Genomic DNA, 15339 nt, shown 5'->3' on the forward strand with positions numbered 1-15339 from the left:
AGTTATGAGTCTGGTAAATCAACTGTGCCTTTAAAACAGGGGCCTCGATGCTTTTCATGCTTGTATCTTTTACCCCAAGCCCTACAGATTGGTCCTAACATTGCTGTTAATCAAATTGCATGATGTAGAAAGGGTCATAACAAGATTGGAGAAAATAGGAGCAACTACATAGATGAATCAACTAGTAGTTCTTTAATTTATCTTTTTGTGTTGTTGCAAACCTTTTAGTGCCATTGTCTTGATATATATATTTTTTTCATATTATTTAGTTACATAGGCTTGTCGTACCATTCATATTCCAATTGATGTAGTTTATTTTTTCCCTCTATATATTGAATGAATACTTTTGAGTTCAATGGCTTGCAAGCATTTTGATAATTTTCTGGTGCTTTTGTATCTGTTCTGTTTTTTTTTTTTTTTTTTTTTTTTTTTTTTTTGTGTCTTATTTTACTGGTTAGGAAAATAACTTTTTGATTCTCTGAAGAATGCTTACTCGGACTTTTACATAATCTTGATTGACTCACTAGGCCTAAATGATTTTATTATCTTTGGATAGTTTGTTATCCTATGTCTGTTTATAGTGATGAGATCATACTTGCTTGTAATCATGTGGTTTTTGCATTTCGACAGATAATCCTAACATGTTCTTAAAAGAATATGAGACACTAAGTTGGCACTTATTTTTGAACGTGATGACCCTATCTTTAAATTTGACATGTGTTGTTTGTTTACAGTTATGGCACGATTAAATTTAACTACAAGGAACAAGATAAAGAAGAGAAAGAATTTGGTGTTAATGTTTTGGATAGATATGTTCTCGGCTGTTGTTGCTTTCTTTGATTTGTTATGTGTTTTGGTAGAAGACCATATTCGACAGAAATCATTGAGAGCTACATACTTTATTGATATTTATTCAAGGCAATGAGATCTTTACCGTTTAATATATGAGGATGATGAAACTTGCCATAACCATTTTAGAATTGATAGAAATACATTCAAAAATTTATGTAATACACTTGAAGCAAGAGGTGGATTAAAAGCCACAAAACACATGCTAGTAGATGAACAAGTTGCAATGTTTTTATACATCTTAGCTCATCACATAAAAAATAGAATTATAAAACGTCAATTTAGGCTCTCAGGAGAGACAATTAGTAGGCATTTCAAAAGCGTATTACATGCGGTTATATGATTACAGGTAGAGTTTCTTAAGAAATCGGAGCCAGTTCCCGAAAACTCTACAAATGAGAGATGGAAATGGTTTAAGGTATATTATAATGCGCTTTTTGCTAAGTTTATGTCATCCAACTATGATATTACATACTTATATATATATACATTTTTTTATATATATAAAGAATTGTTTAGGTGCATTAGATGGAACACATATTAGGGTAAGGGTATCTTCAGATGATAAACCTAGATACCACAACAGAAATGGAGAGATCACCACAAATGTACTAAGCGTATGCTCACAAGACATGCATTTTATCTACATTTTAGCTGGTTGGGAATGCGTCGCTGCAGACAGTAGAGTGCTTCTAGATGCTATAAATAGGAGAAACAGATTGATAGTACCTCACGGTAAGAAAAATACATTTGCCAATTTCATTATTTTAATAATCCTTCGTTGTACTAAAGCCATTTAAAAAAAAAAAAAAAAAAAAAAAAAAAAAAAAACATATATAGGTTTCTACTATCTTGTTGATGCTGGCTACACAAATTGCAAGGGTTTTCTTGCAAATGATTTCAGAGTTGGACATCAACCAACTACATCAGAAGAATTCTTTAACATGAAACATTCGTCGGCTAGGAATACTATTGAGAGATGTTTTGGGTTGCTTAAATTATGTTGGGTAATTTTAAGGAGTCCATCATTTTATCCAATTAAGAAACGTAATCAGATTATTACAGCATGTTGTCTTCTGTAGAACTACATACGAATGGTGATGCTTGTGGATCCGTTAGAGGAAGAATTGGACCAACAAGAGCAATCACATATTGGAAATACTAATGATCCAATAACATATATCGAGGCTTCAGATGAATGGAGTGCATTGAGAACAACTATGGCAAATGAAATGTTTAATGCGTGGAGGGGAATTAGGCGTAGCGATTGATATGTAACGTATTTAAATATGCTATGTGTAGATGGCAATTGACCATGTTAAGATGTACTATGTTATGGGTCAATTTTTTTCTTAATATATTGAAACCTTTCTTTACATGTTGGTAATTGGTCTCTATTGTTGATGTTAGCCATATTGGTATGCATATTTTCCTTGATAATTATAGTTTTATTACTTTATGTATCATTGTTCTTCATTTTTTTTTAGATATGAATTCATCCACATTGGATTCTCAAGATTCTGTTAGAAGAAAATGGGCTCTTGAAGAAGATATCAAACCTGTTCAGGCTTTGGTTGAGTAGTACAATGAAAGAAATGATAGACAAGAGACTAGGCTTTAACCAGGTTATCTTAGAATCTTGGAGATAAAGCTCTCAAAGACATTACCAAATGCTGGAATCAAAGCAAAACCACTTATAGAATTAAGACTAAAAACTTTGAAAACGAAATTTCAAGTAATTCATGCAATGTTGTGTGGTCCTGATGCAAGTGGATTTGGATGGGACAATGTTAGAAAATGTGTGGTTGCTGAAGATGCTGTGTGGCAAGCGTATGTGCAGGTAAATTTGTATCATGTTGCAATTGATATATTTATAATCTTATTATGTGCATAATATATTAATTGGACATTATCATATTTAATGGCTTTGTAGAGTCATAAAGGGGTAGCTGCTTTTAAAAATAAATATTTTTCCCTTATATGAAGATCTTTGCATTGTTTATGCAAAAGACAATGCTACTGGCAGAGATGCTCAAACACCAATTGACATTTGTGAAGATTTACAAAATGAAAAATGTGATGAAAACAATATTGGCCAGAACAAGAAAGATGGGTTTGAAGAGTTTATTGAAGACGTCACTACAAAAATTATGGTCATTAGCGGCGACTCCAAGTTGCCGCTAATGAGGAAAAAGTTGCCGCTATTCACAAATACCGGCGACTTGTGGCCACTATTTGGTGGTTGGTAGTCAGTGGACGGTGAAGCTAAATACTGGCCACTTTCTATCTTGCCGCTATTTATATGTCATTAGCGGCCACTTAGAGTGGCCGCTAATACATTTTTTTTTGCCGGAAAATATGGTTCAAAATGGTTCTAAGGTTGCCGCTATTGTATATCATTAGCGGCAACCCTTAAGTTGCCGCTATTTGTATGTCATTAGCGGCGACATAAAGTCGCCACTAATGATATAAGAAAATTAAAAAAATTAAAAAAAAAAGTCAATAGCGGCAACTTGGAGTTGCCGCTATTGCTCTATCATTAGCGGCAACTATGGGTTGCCGCTATTTGTAATAAGAAAATTAAAAAAAAAAATTGGAAAAGGTCAATAGCGGCAACTTGTAGTTGCCGCTATTCCTCTATCATTAGCGGCAACTTTAGGTTGCCGCTAATGAATTAAAAAATAGAAACTCAATAGCGGCGACCTAAGGTCGCCGCTATTGAAAAAAAAAAAAAAAAAACATATATATATATATATATATATATATATATATATATATATATATATATATATATATATATATATATATATATATATTCATATGCAAACACTACACACTTGAATCAGGAAAGAAAAAACTCCAGAATAACATTATTCAAAAGCAAGAATACAAGAAAAATATATTACTTAAAAAGTGTCCTATTCAAACAACTATATACCTCCTCATGGAGTAGAAGAACGCAACTTTCTATTTAATCTTAGTCAATCAGCAATCAAGATTCAGTCAATTTTAAGCAACATAGAAGCATGAAAGGAGGAGGTAATAAAAGTATTTGTGACTACAATACAATCTTATCAGTTTGTAATTTGATGAAAAAAAATAATTTTACAAGCTAAGTTTTATCTGTATCTTTAAAAATAATATTCATCACCTACATTACACACACAAGTTTTATCTCCACAGAAGATTTGTGTCATAGGAGTGAAAAAGAATCAAAGAAAACCACAAAGATATATTTAAAATATAAAATATAAAATATGGACTCCCACTTCGAAGTAGAACATAAATTGTCCTCTTGAAGAACAAAAGTGACCATTAACAAACCTTTCACGCCTTGAAAGTTCAGTTGTTTTCCCCAACTGCACAGGAAGAAAAAACATTACTTCTTTTTTTGGCATAAGTTAATAAATGAAGAATGCATGAGAAAATTTGGTGGAGCTTACATCGATATCTCTGGCTTTCAAGGACTATGGCTTTACCAAATTAGGATTTTCAATCTGGATAATACCTTGAGTGCCTTTCAGCTTCTGCTAAACATTAATTGAGAAAAATACAATGGAATCATGTTGATGAGCAACAACCAACAGAATATTCATTTATAGCTAATTTAAACAAATAGTTTATGATCCGAGTTATATCAGTTTAAAAACCAATTATAAAACGTTAAGAACTTCGATGGATTCATTTCTTGGCAAGCCGAAAACCAAAGCCAACCGTAACTCATGTGAAACGAGTTAGTTAACAGCATGATGTGAGTCAAACCCAGCAAAAACTCTCCCACTTATACATGTGGCTTGCAACAACCAGAAAAGGTGGTCGAGTGAGAGAAGGGGGGGGGGAGTGTCGAGGGGTCCAATGCTCCTTTAACTTGAAATTCGTTCAATTTGTCAATGAAAATTTATATAATAGCTAAAAAACAAAAAAGTTTCTAATCAAATTCTAATAAATCATAAATTACTAGTTTGTAAAATTGGATAATTGGCATAATCTCATCAGTTATAGCATATAATTTTCCTAGTAGAATATGTGCTGAATGTCATACATCATTCAAAAGAATTCATCTTAAAGTTAATTGTTGGAATATTTGATCAAGCTATAGAAAGGGTCTATGATGACATCCAAGCCAATCAATTTTTGATGGTGACATGGATGAGATTTCTTAGTCAACTTGATGACATAATTCAAATATCAGGCCAAAATTGAGAGAACTTTATGTGCTGACTTTCTTCTAAAGTAGGGCCAATCACATGAAGAGTACCTAGCTAAATCATTGGCAAGTGTTATTAAAACACTAGTTCAAATCAGCATAAACCAATTTTCTTTACGCAATTGATTTTTTTCCCTTTCGTTTTTGCAAATTCTTGGATTTCTGTGTGCACATATCAGTTTATGCTTTTACATAAACTCACAATTGAATGACAATTTTCTTCTGCATACCAAATCTGTCTCAAGTTGTCAATTTTGTAAACTACCCTTCGATTGTTTTAGATTTGGTCAAATCTTAGCAAATCATTTAGATGACCTATTCAAAATCTAAGCCAAATCACTAGAAATGTATCACATAGTTCTAAAATATTTATCCAAAAGATAGAATTTGTTTTCATAAGTACAAAAATAAAATTTGATTAGTTGGTTTGGAGTGGGGACCAGAAGATTTGAGATAATAATAAGTCTTTACTTAATCTTGCCTAAAAAACTCAACAGATATAAACACTCCACAAGAAACTTTATTCAACTAAACAAATATTCAACCCACAACGAAGGCTCCCCTAAAAGACTTTGTGAAAAAAAAAAAAATCTATAGTGTAAGTAAGACCACCAACAAAATGTCAAAAAAGAAGAATAAAATGTGCAGAATATAATACCTGTTCAAAACGGTAGCTATCCTCATTTTGTATATGTATTTCACTCTGCATTAATTAGAAAACACCCTTAGAGAGGAAACAAAAGGAGGAGGGGAGATGACACCCAACATAAATACAAACTACAATATATTCAAAAATCAATTCTAACAATATCCCATCCATAAAATAGGATTTATAGGTGCACTTCCGCAGGCCCATTCTTACTAGCAATGTAACGTTATCCAAACATGGTTGTTATCCTTTTTTTTTTCCCTCACAAAAATGCATTCAAAATTGGCTAAATCTATCTCTTTTGGCATTTGAAAGTTTGTATTACAGCATGCCTGCATTAGTCCATTGCAAAACAACCTATATTTACTGTATTTTTTCCTTATTCATGCAGTCTCATTCACCATCAAAATTAGTTAAATTCCGAATGTGAAACTCCTTAAAGACTATCTTCTGCATATCACAATCCAGAATGCACGTTGTGAAACAATTATGACACTCATCTTTTCTTAACTGGGCACCTCATACCAATGTCAAACACCAAACCTAGACCTCTCTTCATACTTGTTGTAATTTTCCATAAAGACACCTCATACATATGTTGGACAGCAATACCATATCTTAACCTACAGTAGCTAAAGAAACCAGTTGATGTGGAGCTTGGAACCAACTGCCATACAACTTGATCAAGTGATGAAGGCTAATGCCTATTACAGCAGGTAACAAAAATATGGCAAAAGAATAAAAAAGGAGTTTGGTCTACTACCGCTGGCCCAAGCAACCTGTTAGGCCTAGATCTATAATTTGCATTACTGCAGTACAGGAATATACCTAGCACTTATAACAAGTTGAGGGATAAGAACCCATCTCATTGACAATTCGAAGGACCCTACCTCCTCAGTGAGTGATGCTAACCACTGATTGAAACATGACATAAGAGACAAACTAAAGGGAAAGTGTCATGAACATGGATGGCAAGGTGTGAGACATAGCAAGTTATAACATAACAAGCAGGAATAAAGGCACACAATAATTAGGATGTGATGAAAATAGAGGGTTGGATACACTCCACTGCCCTGTACAATCCAGTCAGTTTGAATTAAGTGCTTATTCTTCAAAGTTGAGCGATCAAGTCAGCAAGTTTTCTAGATTGTGTTAATCATATAGATTTTAAATTTGAACCTATGAAAAATTCGATATGGACAACTTGAAAAAGTCTGGCAAAACAAAAAAGTCTAGCAAAACACATACTTCTAGTTCATGGATTATTGCAGCAGTGTGCCAACCAGCCTTCAAGGGTCCTCTCAGGTCACTAAACAATGATCCCTAAAATATATCACCTAACAAAAGGAACAAAAGAAAAGGAAGAGAAAGAAAGAAGGGGGCGCCGGGGGGGTGGGGGTTGGGGTGGGGTTGTGGGGGTGTGTTAGTTGATCAACCAGTTCCAGAGAAAATTGAACAAGCACAAAACAGAAAATTAATTTGATCAAGTATCGTCTTTAATGCTTTGATATTTTAGTAACAAAATGATAACAAATGAAAATGAATTAGCATATTCCTAACCTGAAACCATAAGTTATGAACAATTCTAGTATTAAATTGAATTTAACTTACCCATTGTTATTTGAGTCCTTTAGCGCCACAACTCCTTACACATCTTCCACTCGTGCCATCCTGTATGCACTTAAAAATGAAATATTGTTATATAACAATATTACTCTCTTGCAATGTTTACTAAACTAGATAAACATGTCAAGAGAGGTTCACTAACTCAAAGTTCTTAAACAAAAAACTAGTTGAAATTGTTACCTTCTAACACAAACCAAATTTGTTATAATTTTTATAATATTAAGACAACTTCTTAACAAAGTACAACAAAAGCTCTCTCCAAGTTCTTAAACAGAAAACTATTTGAAGTTCTTACCCTCTAATACAAACCAAAATTGTTATAGTCATTATAATATCAAAACAAAGTCTTAAACAAAATACAACAAAAGCTCCCTTAGACGTTGCTTTCGCTAGCTTGAGATCCATGAGAGTTCCCTCCAAGCCTAGGAATAATAGAATTCATATCATAATCAATGATCTTTCTAACAATTGCTTGATATGTGTGTGTGAAATTAAATAAATTAAATAAAAAAAAAGTGACAGGCAAAATTCTCTTACCCTCTGAAATGTTTTAGTAGCATATTCACTTGTGCCTGCAAAGTAGCTTGGGATGCTTTTGATTCATTTATTTCAGCCTTCATAGCAGCTTGTGCTTCCTGCATAGTAGCTTGTATTTCCTCCAACTTTTCACATTTCTCTTGTGATTCAGCTAGCTTCTTTTCAGTTTCTAGCTGTTTAACCAAGCATTCATCATGGTGTTGTGTTGATGAGGAATTTGACCGGATAGGTATGGCACCACAACCCTGTCCTCTAACATGTCCTGAGCGGCATCCACCTAGCACCTTCAAGACAATGTCTTCTTGGCTGATGTTGTCGGAATTGGAGGAATCTATTGATTTCATTTCATCCTGCACAAGCCATATAAACCTCAACTAAATAAGTCATGCAAATTCATTAGACATATTCAGCATGAGTACTCATTTCATTCACTTACATATTTACTCCCAGCGTAGTCACTCACAAATTTTCCATCCTTTTTTCTAACATGCGTTTCCTTGTAGATTTCTATGTGATTGGGTATGGACTGAGTAATCTTTGCCTGCACATAATACACCTAATTAGCTGGTACATTGAAGAACATTACTGTAAAACCTTAACACTATATATTCTTACCTTTTTGTGAATAACATTGACGAATGTCGAGGTGCCAGCGGTATGATTTGTTTGCATCTCTGCTCTATTTTTCTTATTTCGCTCAGATTTTTCCTGTAAAAATTCAACCAAACATATTCATTTCATTTTTTATAGCTGAATACAAATCTTAGAAATAATAATTGACTATTTATTTGAATAAGACACATTTACCTTCCACGAGACAGTTTCGAATGAATCACATATAAGAGGCCATTGTTCTAGAGAAATACCTTCTGGAACATTGGCCCTCGCCTCAAGTTTAGCATTGGCCACCGCTGCCAAATCCTTGCTGTTCACATTTTCAAAATGAATTTTGTAGTGATCTAAGTGCAAATCGGAGCGATGTCTCCTATAGGCCAAACGTAATTGATACTTTAAGCAATCCCTGTGCTTCTTTAGCCCCATATCCAAAGCAAACTTACCCTGAGACATAGTAATTACGAAAATAATGGTCAAATGTTTGTCGCATTATTTGTAGCGACATAATACACAATCAGATTTATACCTTTACACGTTCTTCCAAGTTCTTCACCATTACATTCGGGACCTTGCTCCAACAATCATAATGGAGGTCGCAATGATCCCACACAATCGTAGAAATTATCCTCGACCACGACGCCACATTTTCACCCACAGGTACCCGATACTTATCATTGAATTCCAAAGTAAGCGGACCATCCTTATTTATCATAGCATTGAACCTCAAATTCTTGTTTTTACCCCTTGGCTGTCTAACGGATGTGCTAGTTATTGATCAAAATATGGAAACGTAGTTAGTTGTATCTAGTAAAGTTGTTTGCAAAGTGTAAGCAACAAAGTAATAAGAAAAAGACCGTATATTCACTTACAGCCTGCGGTGGGTACAACTCCTGATGAGTGTATGTGATCAGAAGGCTCTTCGGAAGGATGGGCCTTCGCCGAGTCGGGGGGCACCATTGATAGCATGTCCATATCGTCAACTGCATCAACTAGAGTCGGCCTGTCACGGTCCTCGACATGACACAGGCCTCGACCTTGGCCTCGAACTCGGCCATGACCTTGGCTTTGGCCTATCACCATTTCTAGTTGCTATGATAGATCTGCAAACAACACAAAACAAATGCGGATCAATCATATAACCATAATATTGCATGTTAAATAGTTTGGACAAAAAAAATTGTTCATATACTTAATTTAGTTAATTGCAAATAAGTGGGCAATTTTTTAAAAAAGAAAAACCAAAAATAAAATATAAGTAGCAAAGCTTCGCCCTAAAACTGTTATGCCCATTTATTCCTAAAAGAAATGATAATTATGACCTCACCAGCAGAAGAAAACAGTATTTCTTATAGATGTGCATATTATATACTTTCATGTATCTATTGGATGTATATATATAAGAGATTAGCTATTCTTGACTTTCTTCTTCTCAGACACTAAAAACTTTTGACAATTCGGATAGACTAGGCTGGGTATTGACACCCCCAAAAAAGAAATAATAATAAAAAAAAACTATTAATGGAAATTTGGATTGCTTTCGCTCATTCAAATTTTTTCATTAGAGATATGTATAGATGGAATCCAGGCACATTGAAAACCGCCAACTATCAGACCAGTAGCTCATTCTTTACAAGAATTATAAACAATTTAATCAAAATTGCTTTCAGCAAGGAAATTTTCATGAAATCTTCAACAGATAACACATATACAAAATGAGTAACAGAAATATTAAGGAAATTCACGACAAAAAGAAGAGACATCATCACCTATAGGTTTCTTACAAAATTCTGCAGTAGACTGGTTCCACAAAGACATCCAAAGCTATAAAATATGTTCTTTAAGTTATAACACATGCAATGCAAGATATGTGACACAACAAGAGTGAACCAAGAATATAGCTTCGACATAGGTATTGAATGTTGGAGAGCTGCATTGCACTAAAGGATTTTAGTATTAGAAAATTGTTACCATAAACAAAATATACACAAAGCCACCTGCTTTGCATTTTATGGCACTAGAATCAACGTTATCAGATACTAGCATGGCTAACCATCAACATTTACATTGAACACATGGTTGGGTCTCTAAAGTGTCAACAAGCACCAAAATTATGAATGAAAATAACTAGTACACCAAGAGATGGAAACGAATCAAACCCAATTAAAGCACATAGGACAGACGGAGTGGCTGAGTAAACAGAGTGTGTAAAAAGGAAAATGCTTGTGCCTTGTAGTACTGAGGAATAATAGATCAACCACTTTTCCCCTAAGCCGGCCAACAACTCCCACAAGTGAACACACCACACAGAATCAAATGATATGATAACCCACTGCTAATTTTCTCCATAGAATGACCAAAATAGCAAAAAAAAAGAAAATAACGTTCTTGCAGAAATTTTCTCTGATGACAGAGACAGAATTCTTGTATGCAATTCTAAACAAGTAAACACAAGCTTATAAGAGAAAACGAAAACGAAAGAACATTTAAACAAGAGTACCCTCGAACATAAAAATCATTAGAAAAACAGAGTAAGAACACTTGATTAAAGAATATGTGCTGTGAATTTAGACAATCACATAAGCGAATACAATTCAAAGTGAATACAAATTTAATATATAAAACCCATCTCTGAAAATATATTCAAAGTGAATATATATATTTCTCAGTAATCAAAATCACTTAAAGAAACTAACCTGAGATCAAGAGACGGTGGAGAGTGGGGAAAACCTAGGTTGATCACTTATATAGAGATTGGAGTCGGTGAAGAGTCCTAGAGAGACTGGGATTGATTATAAACCTAGAGACTGAGATTGATTACAAAATTGTTTTTAAGACCCAAAATGAAAACTTCAAACTTGTGTCTGATGTCAGATGATCAAGCAGCCATGAATAGAGAAACTAGTGGAATATCGGAGAAAATAATTTAAAAAAAAAAACATAAAACATAAAAAGACATACCCTTTATGGCTCCCTCGTGTCTTTACTGCATAGTACCGATTGGAAGATAATGGGTGATTAACAACTGGAATTAAGGCTGCGTAAAAATGAGAAGTATGTTGGTTCTCGCCAGCGCCCGTTGAATACCGAAGCGTGAGGTTTTTATTCTGGGATTGATTATAAATTGAAGTCGGTGGAGAAAGGTTCAGTGTTAAAAATCGCCCAATCAAAAATCAAGAAAACTCACGCCGTTGAAGACAGTAGAGAAGCAGGAGTGAGAAGGGGGTGTTTTTGAGGGAGAGAGATCAAGAGTGAGAGTGAGATTGAGAGTGAGAGTGATGAGGGAGGTAATCGAGTGAGAGGGGGTGTTAGGGATTTTGGTGTTTTGAGGGTTGGCGGAAAAAAAGACGTGATGTATGGAATTTTTGTCTGAAATTTTCAGAAACCGCGCCACTGGTTGGCGCCTTAGTTTTCGCACTCACCTCAGCGGCGACTTTTGTCGCCGCTAATTACTTTAATTTTTTAAAAATAATTTTAATTTAAAATGTTGGGTAAATTTGAAATTCTATAACATTTATAAGGGTATAAAAGTCATTTTTAAGGAAAAATATAATTCACAACATATTTTTTTATAATTTATTAATAGCTTAAATTTTTTAAATAAAAATAAAAAATACACCAATAATTAAATTAAAAATAACGATCAATCAAACTAATTCGCTAGGATCGATCGGATGTTCATATACACAAAAATATAGGAAATTATATATATATATATATATATTCACATTTGCTCTTATCTTCACATTTAAATAAGAATAAAAAATAGAAAATTTTAATAATGATATATAAATCGAACTAATTCACAATGATCGATCGAACATTTGATCCTATCACGATCAATCGAACTAATTCATTATGATCGATCGGATGTTCAATCGATCATTTGATCCTATCACGATCAATCGAACTAATTCACCAGGATCGATCAAATGTTCAATCGAACATTTGATCCTATCACGATCAATTGAACTAATTCATTATGATCGATAGAATGTTTGATTGATCATTTGACCCTATCACGATCAATAGAATTAATTCAGCAGGATCGATCAGATGTTTGATGGATCATTTGATCCTATTACGAGCAATCGAATTAATTCAATAGGATCCATCGGATGTTCGATCGATCATTTGATCATATCACGATCAATCGAACTAATTCACCAGGATCGAGCAAACGAACTAATTCACCAGGATCGATCAGAAGTTTGATCTATCATCATCAATTGAACTAATTCATTAAGATCGATCGGATGTTCGACCGGATGTTTGATCTATCATGATCAATCGAACTAATTTATTAGGATTGATTGAATGTTTGATCATATCACGTTCAATCCAACTAATTCAATAAGATCGATTGGATGTTTGATATAACATTTGATCCTATCACGATCAATCGAATTAATTTAGTAGGATCAATCGGATGTTCGATCGATCATTTGATCATATCACGATCAATCGAACTAATTCACTCGGATCGATCGGAAGTTTGATCTATCATGATCAATCGAACTAATTCATTAGGATCGATCAGAAGTTTGATCTATCATGATCAATCGAACTAATTCATTAGGATCAATCAGAAGTTTGATCTATCATGATCAATCGAACTAATTTATTACGATCGATCGGATGTTTGATCCTATTAGGTTCAATCAAACTAATTCAATAAGATCGATTAGATGTTTGATCGAACATTTGATCCTATCACGATTAATCGAACTAATTCACTAGGATTGATCGGATATTTGATCGAATCTTTGATCATATCCCGATCAATCAAACATTTAAATAAGAATAAGAAATAGAAAACTTCAATAATAATATAAAAAAATTAATTTTTCTAAGCGTTTTAATTTAATAGGAAAATCTGTTTTATTTAAAAGAAAAAAGTAAATATTTATTTTTTAAATAAAATAAGAATAGAAAAATAGAAAAAAATCACCAATAATTAATATAAAAGAAATAATGACCTATTATCGGAGGTGAATTTTTGGTAAATAACTTTTTTTTCATTATATATGTAGGGTCAATAGCATCGCCCCAATATTTATTTATTTTTAAAATTTTTTTTTTCAGGGGTCAATAGCGGCAACAAAAAGTCGCCGCTATTTACCGCTCATCAGCGACAACCGCCAGAGTCGCCGCTGTTTACGCTAATTAGCGGCAAACTACTGCATCGCCGCTAATAAACTTTTTAATTTTTTTAAATTATTTTTTCTCATTGAATAGCGGCAACCCAAAGTGGCCGCTATTGGTCCTTAATAGCGGCAACTCTGAAAGTTGCCGCTATTAACCCCTAATAGCGGCTACTTCAAGTTGCCGCTAATAAGGTTTATTATTTATTTGTTTTTTCGTTAGGTCAATAGCGGCAACTTTTGTAGTAGCCGCTGTTAGGGACTTAATAGCGGCAACTTTAAGTTGCCGCTAATAAGGCCTTTTTTTTTTTTTTTTTTTGGTTTTGTCCAGACCATTAGCGGCAACTTTTAAAGTTACCGCTATTGACCCTTAATAGCGGCCACTCTGAAAGTTGCCGCTATTAACCCTTAATAGCGGCAACTTTAAGGTTTATTATTTATTTGTTTTTCTGTCAGGTCAATTAGCGGCAACTTAAAGTTGCCACTATTAAGTCCTTTTTTGTTTGAAAGTGGCCGCTTTTAGGCACTTAATAGCGGCCACTTTGGATGCCGCTAATAAGGGCCTTTTTTTTTTTTTTTTTTTTTTTTTTTTTTTTTTTTTTTCGTTTCTATTGACCCTTCATTAGCACTTAATAGCAGCAACTTTGTGTTGCCACTAATAAGGCCTTTTTTTGTTTTTTTCCACTATTTGGCTGGTCAATTGGCCCCTAATAGTGGCGATTGGGTGTTTCCGCTAATGGTGTTTAAATAGCAGCAACGATTATGGCTGCTATTGTATGCCTAATAGCGGCGATTTTTGGATATTGCCGCTGATGAGTAGTAAATAGCGGCAACAATAGTTGCCGCTATTAAAGTTGTTGCTGAATATCAATTATTTTCATATTTAGCGTCCGAAAGTAGCGGCCACTTGAATGTTGCCGCTAATTGGAGGCAATTAGCGGCAACCTCCAAAAGTAGCCGCTAATGACCCCTCATTAGCGGCAACTTTTGAGTGGCCGCTAATAATTTGGTTGCTAAAGACCATATTTCTTGTAGTGCGTGTCATGCACATAGTTGCCCACCAATGGCAATGGAGGAGGACTTTTAGGTCAGAAAAGAAAAAAGCCTAATAAGAGTACCGAAGATAACATCGCCAAAACGTTTCTTGAAATTGGTAACCAACTTGCGACGAATTTAATTAATGCATCAGAAAATCTTAGCAAGGCAGTTACAGGCTTGGTAGAACAAGAGAGTAGATTAAAAGTTAATCATGAGCTATCAAAAATAATTGGTCTTAGCAATAAGGATCGTCTCAAAGCAGCAAGACTGATTGTTTGTCAGCATGAGATAATGGATTTATTCTTCAACGTTCCAAATTATGATAAGGAATAATTGGTGCATGGAATTATTAATGACGCTTGAGGAGTTGTAGAAAATCGAATATTTTTAGTTTGCCTGCATGTTTACATTTTTAATTAAGAACGATTGCTATGCCATTTTTTTATGATTAAGATGTTTAGTGCTATATATTTTTTAAGTAAGAACGATTGATATACCATTTTAATTGAGTTCTTACCAAAATGATATCAAGATAGTAATGTGGTTTTTGTAGTTTTAATTATAAAATATGGTGATATGATGATTATGTGATTTTTTTATATAAATAATTTTAGTTTTGTAGCATAATTGCAAAAAAAAAAAAAAAAAAAAATCCCACATACATGACATAATTAAAA

The 15339-nt window shown here is 33.8% G+C and overlaps 1 pseudogene; it reads left to right on the top strand.

Annotated features, from left to right (window-relative positions):
* The first annotated feature begins 2338 nt into the window (after positions 1-2338).
* Positions 2339-6577, top strand: LOC148587676 (uncharacterized; annotated as a pseudogene).
* Positions 6578-15339: the final 8762 nt, after the last annotated feature.

This window comes from Corylus avellana, chromosome 2 (genome assembly GCF_965113065.1).
Source record: "Corylus avellana chromosome 2, dhCorAvel1.hap1.2, whole genome shotgun sequence".
Classification (NCBI taxonomy): domain Eukaryota; kingdom Viridiplantae; phylum Streptophyta; class Magnoliopsida; order Fagales; family Betulaceae; genus Corylus; species Corylus avellana.